Raw genomic sequence first — 19,286 nt, forward strand, 5'->3', positions numbered from 1 at the left:
CGGAATTGCGTTTGAAAGGTGAAGCACTGTTGAATGTTTAGGTAATAGTTACCCTTCGCTCTGTACATATTTGTTTAGTAAGGAATTAAAGTTGCCGCTGCTGGTACTGCACACATGTTGCTTTCCTATTGCACTTTACAATTAGGAAAAAGAAATTGTGAAATGAGACTGGGAGCGTGATGTATCATGCTTTGTATGTTGCATGTTACATGCGATACATCCCACCACTTATTAACACATTGGGCCAAATGTAATAGAGTGAGAGTTTCAGAAAGTGAGAGATTTGGTAAGGTTTTGCAGTTTTTTTTTTAAAAGTGGCAATCATTTACACAACAAGATCAACCTGGTTTTACCTGGTTTTGTAGTGTAAATGATTGCCACTTTTAAAAAAAACCTGAAAACCCTTACCAAACCTCTCACTTTCTGAAACTCTCACTCTATTACATTTGGCCCCATATTCATAAACAAATCCAAATAAAAATCTAAAGAACAGCTAACTGATAAGAGCTGTCCTTTGAGCTGTGAGTACTTCCAGGTATATGACCCGACAGTTCTACTGCGCATGTGTGATCAATGGCCTTTGGATCCCTCTGTGTGGTGAGGAGCCCATAGGTTTCTCCAGTCTAGGCAATGCCCATAGATGGTGTTGGAGTCCATAAAATCGCCAGTAAACCCACTGCAATAAATAACTAGCATCAAACAGGCATGTTTGCTGAAAAAGGAGATAAACTAATTGATTTTTGACAGGCAATGATTGATTGGCAGGAATATCATCCAATTGGGCTTTAGAGGATTATGATGTCTCTGGTTTTTAACGGAAATACACAAACAAAAATATAAAGCAAAGAAAAACAAAAAACAACAACATGCACACACTACAATCACACACATAGGACTTAAAAAAAATAAAAGGAGACTATATGGAAAACACATAATAAGAAGACTATAAGGAAAACACTGCTGTCTTTATGAATATACTGTAAATAGAATAGCTTCTAATCTGCAGTGAATTCAACAGCAACCACTGCCAATAGAATACGCCATGGCAGGTTGTCCTTAAGAAACCACCAAAGACTGACAACGATTTCAGTTTAGGCATCAAAACCGATTTTCTGTATATGATACCAATTTGTCACAGAAACCGCCATCAATTGGCAGCCAATTCTGGCGGAATATGAATGACGTCAAACCTGCCGCTTAGTAAATTTTTCCTATACTCAGTTTTCAGCAGAATACATAAATGAATGTATGAATAAACAATAATGACTTAGGTTAAGTGGCTATTTTTAGACACACTAAAATCCCATTGAGTCAAACAATGACAGTGGCAAAAAAGTATTTTAAAAGTAGGAGATAACACCTAACTCATTTGAAAGCATTTCAATCAACACTGGCTCCATAAAAGTAGTGGATATTAACTGCTCTAAACAAGCAAAAATCTTCAGTATTTTAGTTGTCAACAGTGTAACATTATAACAAATAGCCCTGTTATTAATGTTCTTCAATCAATATGTGATCATGAACATGTATTTCAGTGTCAGCACAATCTGGCATTATAGTATAAATACAAGGAACAGGAGGGTGGTCACCTTGTGAGCCCCTATTTAATGGTCTTGTGTACCATGTTTGGTTAACGATTGATTAATCCTTTTTTTATTCTACGGGCTGGTTATGATATGTAGACATGTTCAGAATGTCAACATTCAGCATGTCTACATATTCAAAATGTTGACAGATAACATGTCAACATCCACAATGTAGATGCTGTGTGAACCATAACTGCAGGCCAACTCTAAACCTTCTTATAGCCTAACCATAATTGCAGCCTAATCCTAACCTGCTACAGCATAACTCTAACCCTTCTTGCAGCCTAACCCTAACCCTTATTGCAGCCCAACTCTAACCCATCTTGTAGCCTAACCCTAACCCTAGTTGCAGCCCACCTCTAACCCTTCTATTAGCCTAACCTTAACCCTAATTGCAGCCATACCTTAACCCTAATCTACCCTTAATACTAATGACAACCTAACCCTAATCTACCCATAGCCCTAATGATAGCCTAACCCTATCCCTGATAACATACAGTATGTTGACATTGTTAGTGTAAACATTCACAATGCTACCATTTTGAACATGTCAAGGTCTACATTGTAGATGTCAACATGTTATCTTTGGACATTGTAAACATGTGGACGTCCTAAATGTTGACATTCAGAATGTTGACATTTTGACAATTGTACTTAATTTCTACAGCAGGAATGGTGTCTTTATCTGCTAATCTGCTGTAGATCTAGATATAGCTCCAGGTAATTGTGATGCTAATAATCAGCCTCTTGGGTTCTAGAAACTTCTCTCTTCTGCCTATTGACACACACACAGTGGCACAATACCGTGCAACATAAACAGTAATTACTTATTTCCACATCAGTTTGGCCTAGAAGAAAAGATGACTTACTTATTTTCTACAATAATAGATGATTGTTTCTCTAATGAAGAATAAATGAAAATGTAATATTAAACTCGGATGCTAGAACAGAGAAGTGAGTGAAACACAAGCACTCCGTATACATATACAATGGCTGCATTTACATCGTGTGAGACAGAAAGCCCCAGAGATGCCAGCCTGCAGTTTATGGTAAGACACAACTACTTTTGATTCAGGCAGAGCACACGTCCTGGCATACTCTATTTTCTTGGAGGCAATGCATCCAGTTAAGCCTCTTACCCTTTAAACCTCCCAAAAATCTTAAGCACCCCGTATCATCTTCTGACTTGTGAGATTATGACAATGTCACCCTGTCTCTTCTACAAATTCTTGAACAAATGCATTTTGACCACCCAAATAAAATGTAACTTTATATGCCAGGTGCATGACTCCAGCTTTTTGTTGTTATGGAAATTAAATATAACTTTAAATAAATAAATAAAATTATTGAAAAAATATCCATGTGGCTTATTGCAGTACGTTTGTAGAAGGTTTCATCAATCCAACATTGACCTTTAATGTTTCCTGTGATTTCCTGAAAATGCTCCATGGTTACAACATAACTGTACCAAAGAAAGTATTATGCACGTAACTGGAAATACTTATGATTTATTTTTATTTTTTGCCATTAACATATATTTAAATGTTCAGTTTTAAATATTTTAATTAGTTCATTAAAGCTCTTTTTATTTGAAGGTTCATTTCCTAAGATATCCCTACCCCTATGGTCCTGCCTGAGAAACCTAGTTTCTCCGTCACAGTCAGAAGGCTGAGCACAGGCTGACAGCCTTCATGACTCCCAGACAGTGGTATAGCGCCAAGTCAGGCATCAAGGGTGCACCACTCCTCTGAAGGATATAATGAGCAGTATAACAGCAACCGTACATTTTATTTAAGCATGCAGCAGCTGTTAGAACTCCGTGTGTCAGATGAACTATGCCTTGAAAGTGATAAAGTGGAGAGTGATAAACTACTGACCAACCAGCTCCTAACTGCCATTTTTCATACACAGCCTGTAACATGGCAGTTAGGAGCTGATTGGCTGGTACTTTATCACTATCCACTTTTCAAGGCTTAGTACATCTGGTCCCATGAGAGAAATTGTTTAGCAGCAACACTTTACTCTCTGCAATCTCCTGCCCATGTCTTTAGGGGGACATTCAGTGAAGATTGTTGCTGATAAAGCTGCCAAACAGGCAGTGAAACGCGTTAGGTTGCCAGCCTATGACCAGGACGTCGCTAAGGCCAGTGAGTTTATGGAACTGACTACCCACTGCTTTTCCTAAATTTGGATATAGATGTTTGGGATGACCCACAGTGGTCTTCAGAGCTCTGACCCATCTAATATTCATCTATCCGGAGACCGATCCATACATGTGGACATTTAACAAAAGGGGAGAACCACCATTCACATTTGCGCAGGACAGAATCATCATCACCGCGCTAGGTGGAATACTCTGCCTTCTTCCACCTGGGATCTGGTAATTATCATAAAGCATTGGAACAGTTTCAACCATCACTTGGCCTGTATAAAGAGTCCATGGAAAGTCTATTTGGTCATACTACTGGCATATGAGGCTTGTCTTATTCATCTGATTTTTTAGATTTTAATTACATGTGTTTAGGATATTGAATATCTTTTAATAAAATTTACATATTTATATGAATTAGCACCTAGCTTGCATGTCTGACTTAGCCACACATAAGGGGAACCTAGATTTCTCTGGCACGGCTTCTTGCTCAGATATCACCCAGATTGCTCATTTAATTTCTATACCAAATGTCATGGAGAAGATGCTCCATGATGAGCTTGCCAGGGTGACCATATGGCTGAGAATTCATCTACCTTATTGTCTGTGGTACTGGAAATGTGTTCCATCTGATAAACAAACAATAGTTTATTTGATTGAGCACACAGAGAGAGGTATATGTTTTTTTCTGATATCAGGATGTCCGACATTTTGTTGCATTCAGGGCATACCAAGAAAAATTCAGAGTGGGCTTTGATATATGTGAGAGTTGTCTGGGGAAGGTGTGTGTGTTTGCGTGTGTGTGTGTGTACGGGGGGGGTGGTTAGGGCAGAGAACATCAAGAAATCTAGTATTCAAACACCAGTAAGAAGGGAAATGAGGTAGTGAATCCTTTACAAAATCAGAGCTATTACAGAGAAGGACCAAAAGATAAGAGACAGGGTACCATGTTACTATCATATTTCCAACATATAGTAGGGTCAGCGAATCAGGAAAATGTTTGTGAAAACAATATTATAGAAGGTACCAACAGTGATATGTTTTTAGGAAATTTTGTCTACTGTGCACTGTAGAAAACGATATCAAGGGTCTCTCCGGCATCTCTTTCCCATGCTATTTCATCTCATCATGGAGAATTTTGAGAGAGTAGTAGACAGTAGATAGTGGATAGTAAGCTCCTACCTGAAGAACGCAGCCAACATAATGTACAGTAGTTCTATGTCTGCAGAACTGGGGTTTGTTAATTAAAGTTGGTTGTGAAGTTGTGAAGTTGAAAATATTGAAATTGCCTATGTAAGTGAGGGGTTCTTAAATCTAGATGATAATCACAAAATTAGGTTAAGTTTCAGAGGGGAAATAAATCAGCGAGAAATATGGAACGATCTACAATCAAGAAAAGGAATGATTTATGGTCTAGACCTTGAAAAAAGTTATGCCAGAAGTGGGTTAGAGCAGGAAGAGATTGATTGATATATTATTAACAGTGTCTTATATAGCACAGCAAATTCCGTTGCACTTTACAATTGGAAACAACAGTGATAAAACAAAACTGGGTAATAACACAGTCATAGAGGTAAGAAGGACCTTCTCGCAAACTTACAACTTATAGGGAAACAGGCATTGATACACAAGGATATGTATTATCTATTGCATAATGGTCCAGCAGATTGCAAAGGTTCTTGGTGGGCTTTATGATATTGTCACCCAGCAATGTTGGCCTTGGTTCAGGAGGATGGGAAAGTGAAGAAAGAGAAAATATGTGGGATATGTGTAGACAGTACAGTGGGGATGTAATTGAATAGGAAAGTTTATGAAGGTTATATATGCGGTTCCAGAATTTGATAAGCTTGCCTGAAGAGGTGAGTTTTCAGGTAACACTTGAAGGTTTGGAGACTAGAGTAGAGTCTTATTATGCATGTGAGGGCATTCCACAGAGTGGATGCAGCTAGAATAAAGTCCTGCAATCATGAATGTTAGCGAATGTGGTGTGGATGAGAGACGTAGATCTTGTGAAGAGCAAATATTTTGGGTTGAGAGATATTTTGAAAAGTACGTTGGTGTTGTTTGGTTAATGACCTTGTATGTGAGTAAAAGTATTATTTATTGATTACGATAGGATACAGGTAACCAATGGAGGGACTGACAGAGTAGATCCGCAGATGATAAATGTCTAGCGAGGAAGATTACCCTAATGGCTGCATTCAGAATGGATTGTAGTGGTGAGAGTTTCTTTTTTGTAAGACCAGAATTTAAATACATTTTTCAAAATCAATTTTATTGACCAAGTCTACAGACATATACAAGGATTTTTTTCTAGGTTAACCACATTTCCTTAAAAAGACATAAAAGCAGCTATAATAATCCATACAATCCACAGTCATCCAGTAAATACTCCCACCATCAGAGTTAAAAAATCATTATAACAAACATCTCTAATTCCCAAGCTGATTATTTAACAAAGCAACCATTGTGGGAAAAAAACAGTTTGAATGGCTAGAAGTTTTATCACGGTCTAAAGCACCTACTCGATAAAAGTAATTGAAATAGTGCATAACCAGGATGCATTGAACCTGCTGCAATTTTGCTTGCCCGCTTACCAGCTCTTGTCAACTACAATTCCTGAACAGGTGGAAGAGCAACACCTATGACTATTATTACCCTTTGAAGCCTATGCTTCTGCTGTTTTGTGGTCAATACAAACCACACAATGATCGAAGAACACAGGATGGACTAAATAACTGCTGAGTAGAAGAGAATCAATAACTCCTTTGGCAAAATAAATTTCCTGAGCTGAGACAAGAAATATAACCTTTGCTGAGATTTCTTAACATTCATGTCTGTGTAGGAACCACACTTCAAGTCGCTGGAGATCACAGACCCCAGAAACCTGCAGGAGTCGACCACAGACACAACACAATCATTGATAGTGATCGGAGACACCACAGGAGAATGCCTCCTAAACTCTACTAACATTACCACCATTTTTAGGTGATTTAACAACAAGTTATTCCGACTAGACCACAAGGCCAACCATTCAACCTCCCTTCTATAACAGACTCCTCACCATCCCTGATGAGACCAATGACCGTGGTATTATCCACAAATTTCAGGAGCTTCACAGATGAGTCACTTGGGGTGCAATTGTTTTGTATAGAGAAAAAAAGCAAAGGTGAAAGAACACATCCTTGGGGAGCCCCTATATACAGTGTCCGAAGACTAGACATAAACTTCCCTGACCTCACCTGCTGCCTTCTTTCACTAAGAAAATATACAATCCAGTGGCAAGTCGCTACTGGAACCCCTAAACTGACTAATTTAGAGTACAGCAAATGTGGAACGTTTGTGTTAAATGCTGAACTGAAGTCCACAAACAGCACCATCACATATGTACCTGGCAGTGACGTGCAGTGAAGTTAGTGGCTGGAGAGGCACACACAGGGGTGTAAAGGGGAAGGGGGGGTATGTGTTCACTTACCCCAACTCCTCTGAAATTCACTGACTTCCACTGTCTGCGGCTGTTATCTCCGGCGAAGAATGTAGGAAGCTCCAGGGATGGTTGACCACTGCTGGCTGCGGCGGCAAACTCTGGTGGCGGGAATGGGGTGTCGGGTCTGTCTAAGTACCCACTGGTGCAAGCTCTGGAAAGGGTGGGGGTTTAGTCATAGTACCCGCGGCTGCAAGGTCCAGTGGTGGTGGGGGTGGGCGGTTGGTTCTAAGTACCGGCGGGTGCAAGCTCTGGTGGTGGTGGTGGTGGTGGGGCGGTTGGGTCTAAGTACCCGCGGCTGCAAGCTCTGGTGAGGTGGGGTAGGGTCTAAGTACCTGTGGCAGCAAGCTTAGGCAGGAGGTCAGGTCTCAAGCTGCAAGCTGCATCGGGGGGAAATAGTGCCCGTGGCTCAGCAGCACTGACACTGGGGAGGGAGAGAGCTGGTGCTCAGCACTGACAGAGACAGCTCAGTGCTGTCCAATCACGTCTGCCTGACTAACAGGGGCATGCTTTCATGTGGTCTGAAGGCTTGCCCCTGTCACTGAGGCAGATGTGCTGGTGCCGCTTCTCGTGTGTTTTTTAATGGGCTTTATCTGCCCGCAGCTTGGCCCTGCCCCCTGTCTGCCCCCAGTCTCAGCCACTTTATCATTGTCAGTAGGAGGCAGAGCTCTTGCTGCCTCCCACCCTCGTTTCAGCTCTGTTTTTACAGCAAATAGGATTAGAAAAATACAAAGAAGATATTTAGGACACAGAACATGTGTTATAAATAGCTTCTTTGTATTATATTAAACATTATGACAGGTGAGGCACTGCCTCCCCTGACTGCACGTCCCTGGTACCTGGAAAATCTAAATGTTGAAGAATATAATGCAGCCCCATATTAACTGCATCATCCAGCTATCTAGTAGCATGATAAGCAAACTGCATGGGATCCAGGAGTGGCCCTGTAGTGTCGTTCAAATGGGTGTTAAAGGTAGCCCCAGGACAGGGCACCCCTCGCTGATCCAAGTTCAAGCACGCACTCAATCGGTCAGCATCAGGTTCATTCATGGCTGCAGCCAGTTACCAGTTAAATAATAAGAGTGAAGTAGGAAATAGCAGAAGCAGATTTTATTTCCTGGAAACAGCATATTATAAAGGAATACATATTTGCATACAGTGTCGTAATTTCCTTACACAAAGCTTAATCCTATTGGTTAATATACTTTATAATCCTATTGGTTAATAAACTCCTATCTTATACGTAATATTTTTAGTAACGTCTAACATTTCTATATGTGCTCTTAAGTGGAATAACTGGGGGGTTTTGCTAAGATTGTAACCTACATATGTCTGGTTATGTTTTCACACCTGCTATACCGCAAACTGACAAATACCCTTTGAAGCTCACATGTCTAGCTACTGACATTATATTTCTGCTAGGAAATTACCGTAAAATATATCTTAGATATAGGTCATAACTTCACAATATGGGTTCAAACAAAGTACAATTGTCTTGAACTTTTTCCTGTATCAGCACTAAGCTAAAACAATTAGGAACAGATTATCAGATGTCAATTATAAATGGAGTCTTATGAACAAATATGGCTTCCATCTTTATCAACTTCCCCTCTTTGTTTCTAATTTTTACCTCTAATCTACCCTTCCTTTACCTGGTCATTGATTCTATAGGGACACCTACTTTCACGTCTAGTGTACCATAAGGGCACTCAAGACATGGGCTAATCCATTCAACATCCCTATATTCGGGCAGAACCAATGTTCCCTATTCTCTTATCCCTAACCACAAGAGAAAGTTCATAAAGCAGAGGAGTCTTTTGAGGATGGAATCATTATAATGTTTATGGTCCTTGCTCAATAGTCCTTGAAAGTCTTTTTGACTCAATATTGTGACAGCAAAGTTCATTAGATTACGTCATCATAACAGTAGGGACAGCTTCTGAGTATCTTGTATGGCAGCTTTCACAGTAGTGTGATGTGGAGTTATATATTGTAGCTCCTCCAATAAGTTTCATATAAATTGGTTGCAGTTTAGCAGTTTCAGCAATGCCTTAGGTAGAAAAACATTTTAGTGTCAGTATCCACATAATAAGCCTTACAATAAAATATGCAATTAATAGCAAAACAAGTCCCTTAGCAACAATAGATAATATTCCTGAAAAGCAATTGGTTGTATAGTGTTTATAAAACCAAGAAAAGAAAGAATCTGGAAATACACTGATATAATTATGATTAGTAGCAAACTGATATTTCAACTGTATAACTTCATTTATCTTTTCATCAATAATATCCTCTGGGTTAGTATCATTAGTTAAATAAGTGCAACATTTAACTACATACACAGTTTGCAATGTGACACAATAGCCTGCAGATACAGTAAACAATTGGTGACAACTGTTTATATTGGTCCTGTTTTACGTTTAATGACCAGCATTTTCTATGCCTATTTATCTTTACCTGAGTAATTGTTGACATCCTATGTGTAGACATTTCAGGTGGAGTAAGGGTAGTTAGTTGTGTATATATATTCCCTTTTGTTCTGTTATTTTTGGCATAGTTACTGATCATTGCACTATTACTTGACTCCTCATATAAGTAAGGGTCAATTATTACTGTTTATATAAGAATAACCATGCTAACAAGAAGAACTGAGTAACACATTATACATCCCCCAGACCCTTATATGGCCTGGGGCCTCTTAAATTGTATCTATATATTTTGATTATGTATCGTGATTGGATAATACTTCCTTTGTCACTTTCTTGCAATGAGATGCGTTTATTTACGAGTTTCTTTCACTCAACGTGACTGAAGTGGCGGTAGTCAACAGAACTTAAAACGGTTCTTTCAATCTGGGTTCAAGAGACTTTCCTTTTTTTTTTTAGTGACCACCCAATCACCTTGCTTTAGTTCATGTGAGTCTTGGGAACAGTTGGTATCTGGAATAGAATCAAAAACTTTGGCGTGCAATTTGGTTAGTTGCTGTTGTATATGCATTACATAATAAGTTAAGTCACCATGCTCATGCAGAAGCTGCTGGGGAAAATAACATACTGTCCTAGCAACAATACCAAAATAAGATTTCATATGGTATTAACCCATGCTTTGCCTGTTTCTATAACTAATTTTTATAGCTTTAGTTTTAAGGTAATAGATAAGTTATTCTACATGTTTACTACTCTGCTTATAGGGAGTGTAAAAGGCCTGAGTAACACCCAGATATGACAAAATTTTGCCTAACACTTCTCCTGTGAAATGGGTACCTCTGTTGCTTTCAATAACTTAAGGTACTCCATATTTACATATAACTTCTTGCATTAACTTCTTTTTAACTGTTCTAGCGTTTGCTGCCCTGCAAGTCCAAGCCTTGAGCCAATTTGAAAATAGATCTTTGCACACAAGTACATTTTTATACCCAGAACATTTAGGTAACTGGATAAAGTCTATTTGTAATTATTGAAAGGGGTAGCAAGTTTGTGGGTACCTTTACTACCTTTCCTGGGTTATGTAAAACACAAGTTACACACCCTGCAACATAAGCCTGTGCTGCATGCGTGAAACCTAGTGCCTCCCAATGCTGGTTTAAAATCCTCACCATTGCATTTTTTGATTGGTGAGTTTTATTATGCAACATTTGTGCTAAGACTGGGTAAAGTGAGTGTGGTAAACAGACTGTTTCCCACCATCCAACTGTCACCGTGTATTCGCCCACCTAATTTTTCCCAATCTTTTTTCTCCTTGCCTAAGGCCTGTGCTTGTAATTTGCACAATAACTGTAAGTCTAATGACTCTGGTGTGACAGTTAACATCACCTGAGTGTCTGGCAGAGGCTGGACTGCTGCAGCCTTTGCTGCCTGATCAGCTAACGCATTCCCTCTGACCTCTGCAGTATTTTTGTTAGTGTGTGCCTTGACCTTAATGACTACTAATTTCCTTGGCAATTGAAAGGCAGCAAATAATGCCCTAATACAGTCTGCATGTTTTATTGGTTTTCCTGAAGAGCCTATAAAATCTCTGCTCTTCCAGACAACCGCATAGTCATGGGCAATACCAAAGCAGTACCTTGAGTCTGTATAAATGTTAACTGTTTGACCTTCAGCATAAATACAGGCTGCAATCAGTTCCCTAAGTTCTGCCTCCTGAGCTGAACTACCTGGTTGCTGGGGTTCCTGTATTAAGATGTCTGTTTCTGTGGTAACTGCAAAACCTGTATGCGGTTCCCCATCCACATAGTACCTGGAGCCATCCACAAATAAATGTAAATTTGCATTTAGTAGAGGATGTTCCTGTATGTCTGGTGTACTTGCGGCTTCAAGGTTCATCAATTCTATACAATCATGTTCTTGATCGTGTGTAGAAACTGAAAAACTTGATTGGTTTTCTGTGCCTGTCATTTCATCATCACTCACACCATTCCCCTCACCACTAGAGGCAAGAGATTTTTCTCCTCCTTCAGCTTTCCCCTCTTTTGAAACCAGTGGCAATAATGTAGCTGGGTTCAAAGATGTACAGCGATTGATGGTGACATTGGACGGTGTGAGCAACGCTACTTCATATTTGGTTAGTCTAGCAGCAGATAAGTGTTTTGATTTTAACTGACAGAATGTGTATAGCTGCTCATGAGTCAGTTATAATACGCCTTGTGCATTATGTCCTATTTGGTCATCATATAAAACTTGGAGTTTTTGTGATGCCCCTGCAATCTTTTTCCTGCAATATGTAATTATACCTAGAAGGATATGAGTTGTTTACATATCTGAGGAGGTTTAACTTCTGAAGTGATTTTCCTCCTTTTTGTAGTGATATGCTTACTATAAGCAGAAATGCAGTGTCATAGAAATTGTACTTCGTCTTGTGCATATTGTAACTTATTTTTATGTACCCTACATTTCTTTTCATATAGGAATACCAATAAGGCTTGACATTTTGGGTTTTATTTAAAAATACCTTACACTTGTTGTTCTTTTGATGGCATCATATAAAACTTAGTTTTCTGTGATGCCCTTGGAATGTATTTTGTACAATAGGTGATTAATTTTAGAAATAACTTAAACTGTTGTAAGGTGCGTTATATAGAGACATTTCTAAAATAAACTTCCCTCCTTTACTGTTATGTGCTGAGCATCAGCAGTGATGCAGTGTTAATGTATGTTCACCTAACATCTTTTAGAGGTATTATTTATGCATTGTTAAATTTTACAGTTACAATCTTGATTTTATACCATGTAAATGTAATTGTATCATGAGGGCAGACTTCTATCTTAGGGGTATGGACTATGACTACAGTTCTGCCCACTTCTCATACCTAGTTTACCTCATCACTTGGCCCCACCCCTTGTAATAGTTACCCAAACACTTCCTGATTCTCTGACATTTCATTACACACTGTAACTGGAACAGTAACGAGCTGTACATTAAAGAAAATATTTTCTTACATCTGTAACATGTTTCTAATTATCTACCTATGAACTGTTACTCTTTTAGACACAGAGATATTAATTTTACTGTGGAGATTTGTTTAATGCAAATACATGTCATATTTTTAGTCTTATGACAGCCCTTTGCTATTGGCTGGGGCAATATTCATTTGGCCACAACACATTTCATTATACTTATCAAAAACTTTATATTAAGAGAATACTATTTTACACATACAAATAAAACACTGAGAGTGAGCCAGCACTCTCCCAACTCCGAACAGGGGTTGGCTAGAGTTTGATGATAAACCATTACATAATACATACATACATAATATATTATATCACACACTTCCATTGAAGTCTACAAGTCATTTGTAGCCACTGTACATATTTACCAATGTAATTTACAGACTATATATTTTGCTATTCTGTGGCACAAAATGACAGAAAAGTGCAAACACACTGACTACAATTCATGAATAATCTCTTTACACAATTTGATAAGCATGCAGTTTCAGAGACAAAATCAGCCTGAAACTGAGACTTTTGAACCCCGAATAAGTTTTACCTAATGACGGACCAGACCAGCCCACATGGGAAGGCAAAAAGGAGTAAAGAATAGATTACTCACCAGCTGGTTTTATCTTTGCATTTCCATGCCACCTGAGTCCAATTGCCCATCACTAAGCAGGATCCAGAAAACTCATAACCCTTTTTGGAGTCTATTTCTAGGTTTAAATTATTCTTAATTTTATTTACATGTCTAATGAACTCCATAAATTGTTGTTTAACATCAGGGAGTTCTGTAACTGTTGTTATGTTAACAGTTCTGAATTTGTTTATGGCTTGTACCATGTTGTGGTTCTGCGCCGCTCTGCCTGCGCTGCGTTACCATCCACAGCTGCTACAGCAGGTGTGATTGAATCTTGTGTACATACCGGATACAATCCATAGGGGACTGGTCCCTCGGGTACAGTATATGCTGGAGGTGCAGATGCCAGACTAGAGACCACACATCCAGTTTGTTTAGGATGCACTCCTGGTCTTTTGACATTACATGCTGTGCACTCTTTAGTTTGCCAATGCATAAGTTTAGGGCATCCGCATCTCCAAGTATATTTTGTAGGTTTGTTATTTTTAAGTAATGGCAACCATTCACTGATAGATTTCCTAAACCTAACGGATTTCCTAACATTTGGTCCTTCACAGGGTTTACATTTGTAAGACCAGGATGTCTGACAAACTGGACATATTGTGTCATCTGGTGGGTTACAATGTCCACAATTTGGACATGCCCAGTATGGATACCCTTTGGTTTTCTTGGGACCTATACGTCTCATTGTTTCCTGTCTTGATGTGTCTACATTATCCCAGTCATCCAAATTTATTAGGGACATTTGTTCCTGAATTTGGTCTACCTCTTCTAACTCTTTCTCATACTGAAGTAACTCACCCGTGTCAATCCACAACTCAAGCCTACGCTCCAGTTTATTATCCTTCACATATCTCCCATAGGTTACTCTGATCTGTTTCAACCTGTCCGGGTTCAGAGTGCCATCAATAGACAACCCTGCCCGTTGAAACAACCGCCTCATACCCTTCAAGCATTGCTCACCATGTACATTCTTCATAATGTCCATGGCACTCCGAGGTGCTTCATCCGAAGGATAAGTATTTGTATTTCCCATACTTATTGGCCAGTAAGTATTCAGAATCCGGGAAATATCAGTAACCTGGATTTAATGGATCCTCTGAGATATAACTGTGAGGAAAATTGCCTGGAGCAGAGGTGATTTGTAACCAATTTTTACCTATGTCACTATCCTTTGAAATAAATTGACATCCCATCAATATGAACACATCATCTGGGTTTTCTCTATTTTCCCAAACCCCTTCTTCTGCAGAGTACACTATTGCTTTTAAAATAAATGGATGTCCCTCTCCTAACCTATCTATGATAGCTATGCAGACACAATCCTGACAGGACATTTAACTTGCATTCACTGTTCGCACCAGTCTGTGTTTACAGATCACAGAAGAGAGGAAAAAAAGTTTTAAATGACTTCCGTTCCTCTTTTTTTTCTTAACTCTGTACGCTATAATTTTTAAAGCAACAGGAAGTGTTTTATGGTACTAACAAGGTATGCAAGTCAGATGCAATGATATTCTATTGTGACTGTAACTTAGACTCATATATTATGTACAATATATTGTTCTGAACCTTCCAATTTAGACAGTATATCTGACCAATCCTTTCCAATATTTCTTACTTTAAGAATAAAATGACAACCTATTGGTACAAAAATGTTAAACCCCTCTTCCCACGGTTCAGAGAATAAGGGTGATTCTCCTGGACTACAAATATAATGTAAATAAAATTTCTGATTGTGGTGTGCCTTTACTAAGAGTACTACACACTTACAAAGGGGGACATGTCTGTTTCATAACTCTGACTTATTTCTAGAGTCTTTTTACAATATCCTACACATATAGACTGCAGTAACACAAACTTAACCTACGTTCTAATTCTCAATATAAGACAAAACAAGACAGTGGTCGCAGCAACGTCCAGTTTAACAACCCGTCAGTTGGTTATATGCAGACACACTCTAAATACTCAGAATCCATTTACTTCCACATTCATTCATTCTTACGCCTTTATAACACATATAAGAACATAAGCAAGAGAATAGAAGGAAAATGAAAAAATCAACCTGATTAGTGAGTGATCGTTGTGCACAATCCCCGATTTCTGTCTGGCAACGGAACAGATGGATAGTTAAAGGAATGACAGTCTGGAGATAAAATATCTCTACATACCATGCGCATGGCTTTTGTGAGTCTCAGTCCAGTAACCATCCACCCAGCCGTCCGTTGTTCAACAGGTGATGAGGAACTCACTGGAAACCTCCAAATTGTTAAAGGTAGCCCCAGGACAGGGCACCCTCGCTGATCCAAGTTCAAGCACGCACTCAGTCGGTCAGCATCAGGTTCATTCATGGCTGCAGCCAGTTACCAGTTAAATAAAGAGAGTGAAGTAGGATATAGCAGAAGCAGAAGCAGATTTTATTTCCTGGAAACAGCATATTATAAAGGAATACATATTTGCATACAGTGTCGTAATTTCCTTACACAAAGCTTAATCCTATTGGTTAATATACTTTATAATCCTATTGGTTAATAAACTCCTATCTTATACGTAATATTTTTAGTAACGTCTAACATTTCTTGCTCTTAAGTGGAATAACTGGGGGGTTTTGCTAAGATTGTAACCTACATATGTCTGGTTATGTTTTCACACCTGCTATACCGCAAACTGACAAATACCCTTTGAAGCTCACATGTCTAGCTGCTGACATTATATTTCTGCTAGGAAATTACCGTAAAATATATCTTAGATAAAGGTCATAACTTCACAATATGGGTTCAAACAAAGTACAATTGTCTTGTACTTTTTCCTGTATCAGCACTAAGCTAAAACAATTAGGAACAGATTATCAGATGTCAATTACAATACAAAAAATGGTGAGCTGCTCAATCAGATAGTGATGTCACTCAGGTGCTAAAAGGGAGGGGTAATTCTGTGTAGGAAAAAACAATGGTTCCCTAATGCACACCGAGTTAAAAATATTACTACATAATAGTCAGATTATACGGAGATCTTGGTTGCGTATATCTGCAGATATAGGGTTAAGCCCCCAGGCCGATCGACAAGGCCTCTCCATCACTGGGGATCCCTAATACTAGGTATGGGTCCGGGGTGCAGGACCCCATCATGTCGGCACAGGTCGGCTACCCCAGGTCAGCACACAGGTGAAAATTAATAATCCTATTAACACTTTTGATTTTCCCTTTCACTTTGTATATATTTTTGTATTATTTTAATCACACCACTTACATAGCACTTCTGTGCTTCCTATTAACCCTTATTAATTTTCACCTGTGTGCTGACCTGGGGTAGCCGACCTGTGCCGACATGATGGGGTCCTGCACCCCGGACCCATACCTAGTATTAGGGACCCCCAGTGACGGAGAGGCCTTGTCGATCGGCCTGGGGGCTTAACCCTATATCTGCAGATATACGCAACCAAGATCTCCGTATAATCTGACTATTATATTTTTCACTCGGTGTGCATTAGGGAACCATTGTTTTTTCCAGATGTCAATTATAAATGGAGTCTTATGAACAAATATGGCTTCCATCTTTATCATGGGTAAGCATCAATTGTTCAAACATTTTCATGATCACGGACGTCAGGACAACTGGTCTGTAATCATTTAAACCCAGAATAGAGGATTTCTTGGCACCAGGATAATCGTAGAACACTTGAAGCAAGAAGGGACTATGCATAATTCCAAAGATCTATTAAATATATTCACAAATACAGGGTCCAGCTGTTCAGCACAGGTACCCCATCTGGTCCAGGTGCTTTCTTGGAGCTCATCCCCCTGAACAGTTTAGCCACCTCCTCCTTAACCAGCCTTGATGCAGGTGAAATTCCCCCAAAAAAACAAGGTGGGGAGATAACAGATGGTTCAGATAAGTGATTTGTGTTATCCAAGGTGGTAACCACGGTGGGATAAAACTTATCAAACCTACAATAAAAACATTTAGCTCATTGCCCAAATCCTGGCACTCAGCAGGGTGGGTGGACATCTTCCTAGAATTGGTGACAGCCTGCAGACCTCTCCACACTGACACAGGGTCACTTGCTGAAAGCTTGTCTTTCAATTTGTCGGAAAAGCACTTCTTTGCCGCTCTGATCTCTTTAGAAAGTGTGTACCTGTCTGGCTATTCAGAAGTCTGTCCCCACTCCTATAAGCCTCCTCCTTGGCATCGTGAAGCCACCTAAGCTTTGCCATAAACCAAGGTTTATTGTTATTAAAAGTATGAAAAGTATAATCAGTATAATTAATGCAGGAGATAATGAGAGCATGAATTAGAGTTGTTGCAGTGTCTTGTGTAAGGTATGCAGGGCTGTCTTTTCATATGGGCTCAATGGGCACTTGCCAAGGGCACCAGGAGTATAAGGGCCCTAGACTGTTAGCTGAGGGTCCCCTCTTTCCAGGGGTACCAGATTTTTCCCTGGGGAACCGGAGATATTCGACTTTAAAGCAGTGGTCTCCATCCAAGCCTGTTAATTGCTCTTCTTAGCCAGATATCTCAGGTTTTGTCTGACTTAGAGTTTTTCTGATAGTATACTCCACAAGATGGGACTTTTCCATTTTGGTGGACACTTGCACCTTGTCTCTGCTATGCCCAGAACCAGAGATATCAGCCTTCAAACAGCTGGTCCCTGCTCCAGCTCCACACGCCTAATATGCAGTTTTATATTTTCATTGGTGGATTGTTTTGGCTCCTGAACTCTGATCCCCAAGTCCCCAGTACCTCCTGAAAGGTGGGGCTCTCTTTCTCCCCTACATATTAAACACCCCTACCACCCTGGAAGTTATGTACCAGGGCCCCTTCATTCAGCCCAATGCCCCCTTTACAGTTTAGTGTTATCCCTCCCCATCTGTGCAGTAAAGGAGTAATTAGCAGAAATTACTGCTCCCACCTGTGGGACATCAAAGCTGCCAATGATAGCACCCCCCACCCCTAATGCTGGAGGATGGGTAGGGGTCCCAGTGCATTGCTGTGCCCAGGGGCCTACACTGCTAAAACAGCCCTGAAGGTATGGTCATATTTTGTATATGTTTTTAAGATGCATGTAACATGCTTTTAAGACAGATTGAATGTAGGGAACAAAGGACAGTTTGGAGTCAATGGTGACACCTAGGCAGCAAGCTTGTGGGGTAGGATTGACTGTGGAGTTATCAACAGTGATAGCGATATCAGGTTGGTAACTAGTATTGGTTGGTGGAAATACAATTCATTTTGTTTTGGAAATATTAAGTTTGAGGTGGCAAGATGACATCCAAGATGAAACAGCAGTGACACGGACCAATACAGATGGTGACAAATCTGGGGAGGATAGGTAGATTTTAGTATCATCCGCATAGGGATGATACTGAAATCCAAAAGAGCTCATTAGTTTGCCAAGAGATGTGGTATAGATTGAGAAAAGCAGAGAACCTAAGATGGATCCCTGTTGTACTCCAACTGACAGAGATAGTGAAGAGGAGGGGTATTCAGAGAAGCATATTCTGACGAGAGATTAGATAGGTAGGCTGAGAACCAAGAAAGGGTTGTGTCCTGAAGACCTAGGGATTATAATGTTTGTATGAGAAGAGAGTGGTCACCAGTGTCAAAAGAAGCAGAGAGATCTAGAAGAATAAGAAGTAAGTAATGCTTTACTTATTTGTGAGGGTATAGGATCAAGAGGAGTAGTAGTAGAGTAGGAAGATGAGATGAGTGTTGATACTTGATCTTCATTTGTGGCATCAAATGAAAAGAAGGTGTCAGAGGGTTCAGGTAGGGAAATGGGAAGGTCACTGACTGAGGAAGAGCATACCATTTCATCTTAGATCTAATCAATCTTGTCCTTGAAGTAGGAAGCAAGATCTTGAGCATTGATTGTGGCTGATGGGTTTGGTGAGGCAGGTTTGAGAAGTAATTTAAATGTATTAAAAAGTTACTTGGGGTTAGAGGTTCAAGCAGAGATGAGAATTTTGAAAAATGTTTGTTTGGCAGTGTCCAGGGTATT

This window comes from Pseudophryne corroboree, chromosome 6, assembly GCF_028390025.1.
Source record: "Pseudophryne corroboree isolate aPseCor3 chromosome 6, aPseCor3.hap2, whole genome shotgun sequence".
Classification (NCBI taxonomy): Eukaryota; Metazoa; Chordata; class Amphibia; order Anura; family Myobatrachidae; genus Pseudophryne; species Pseudophryne corroboree.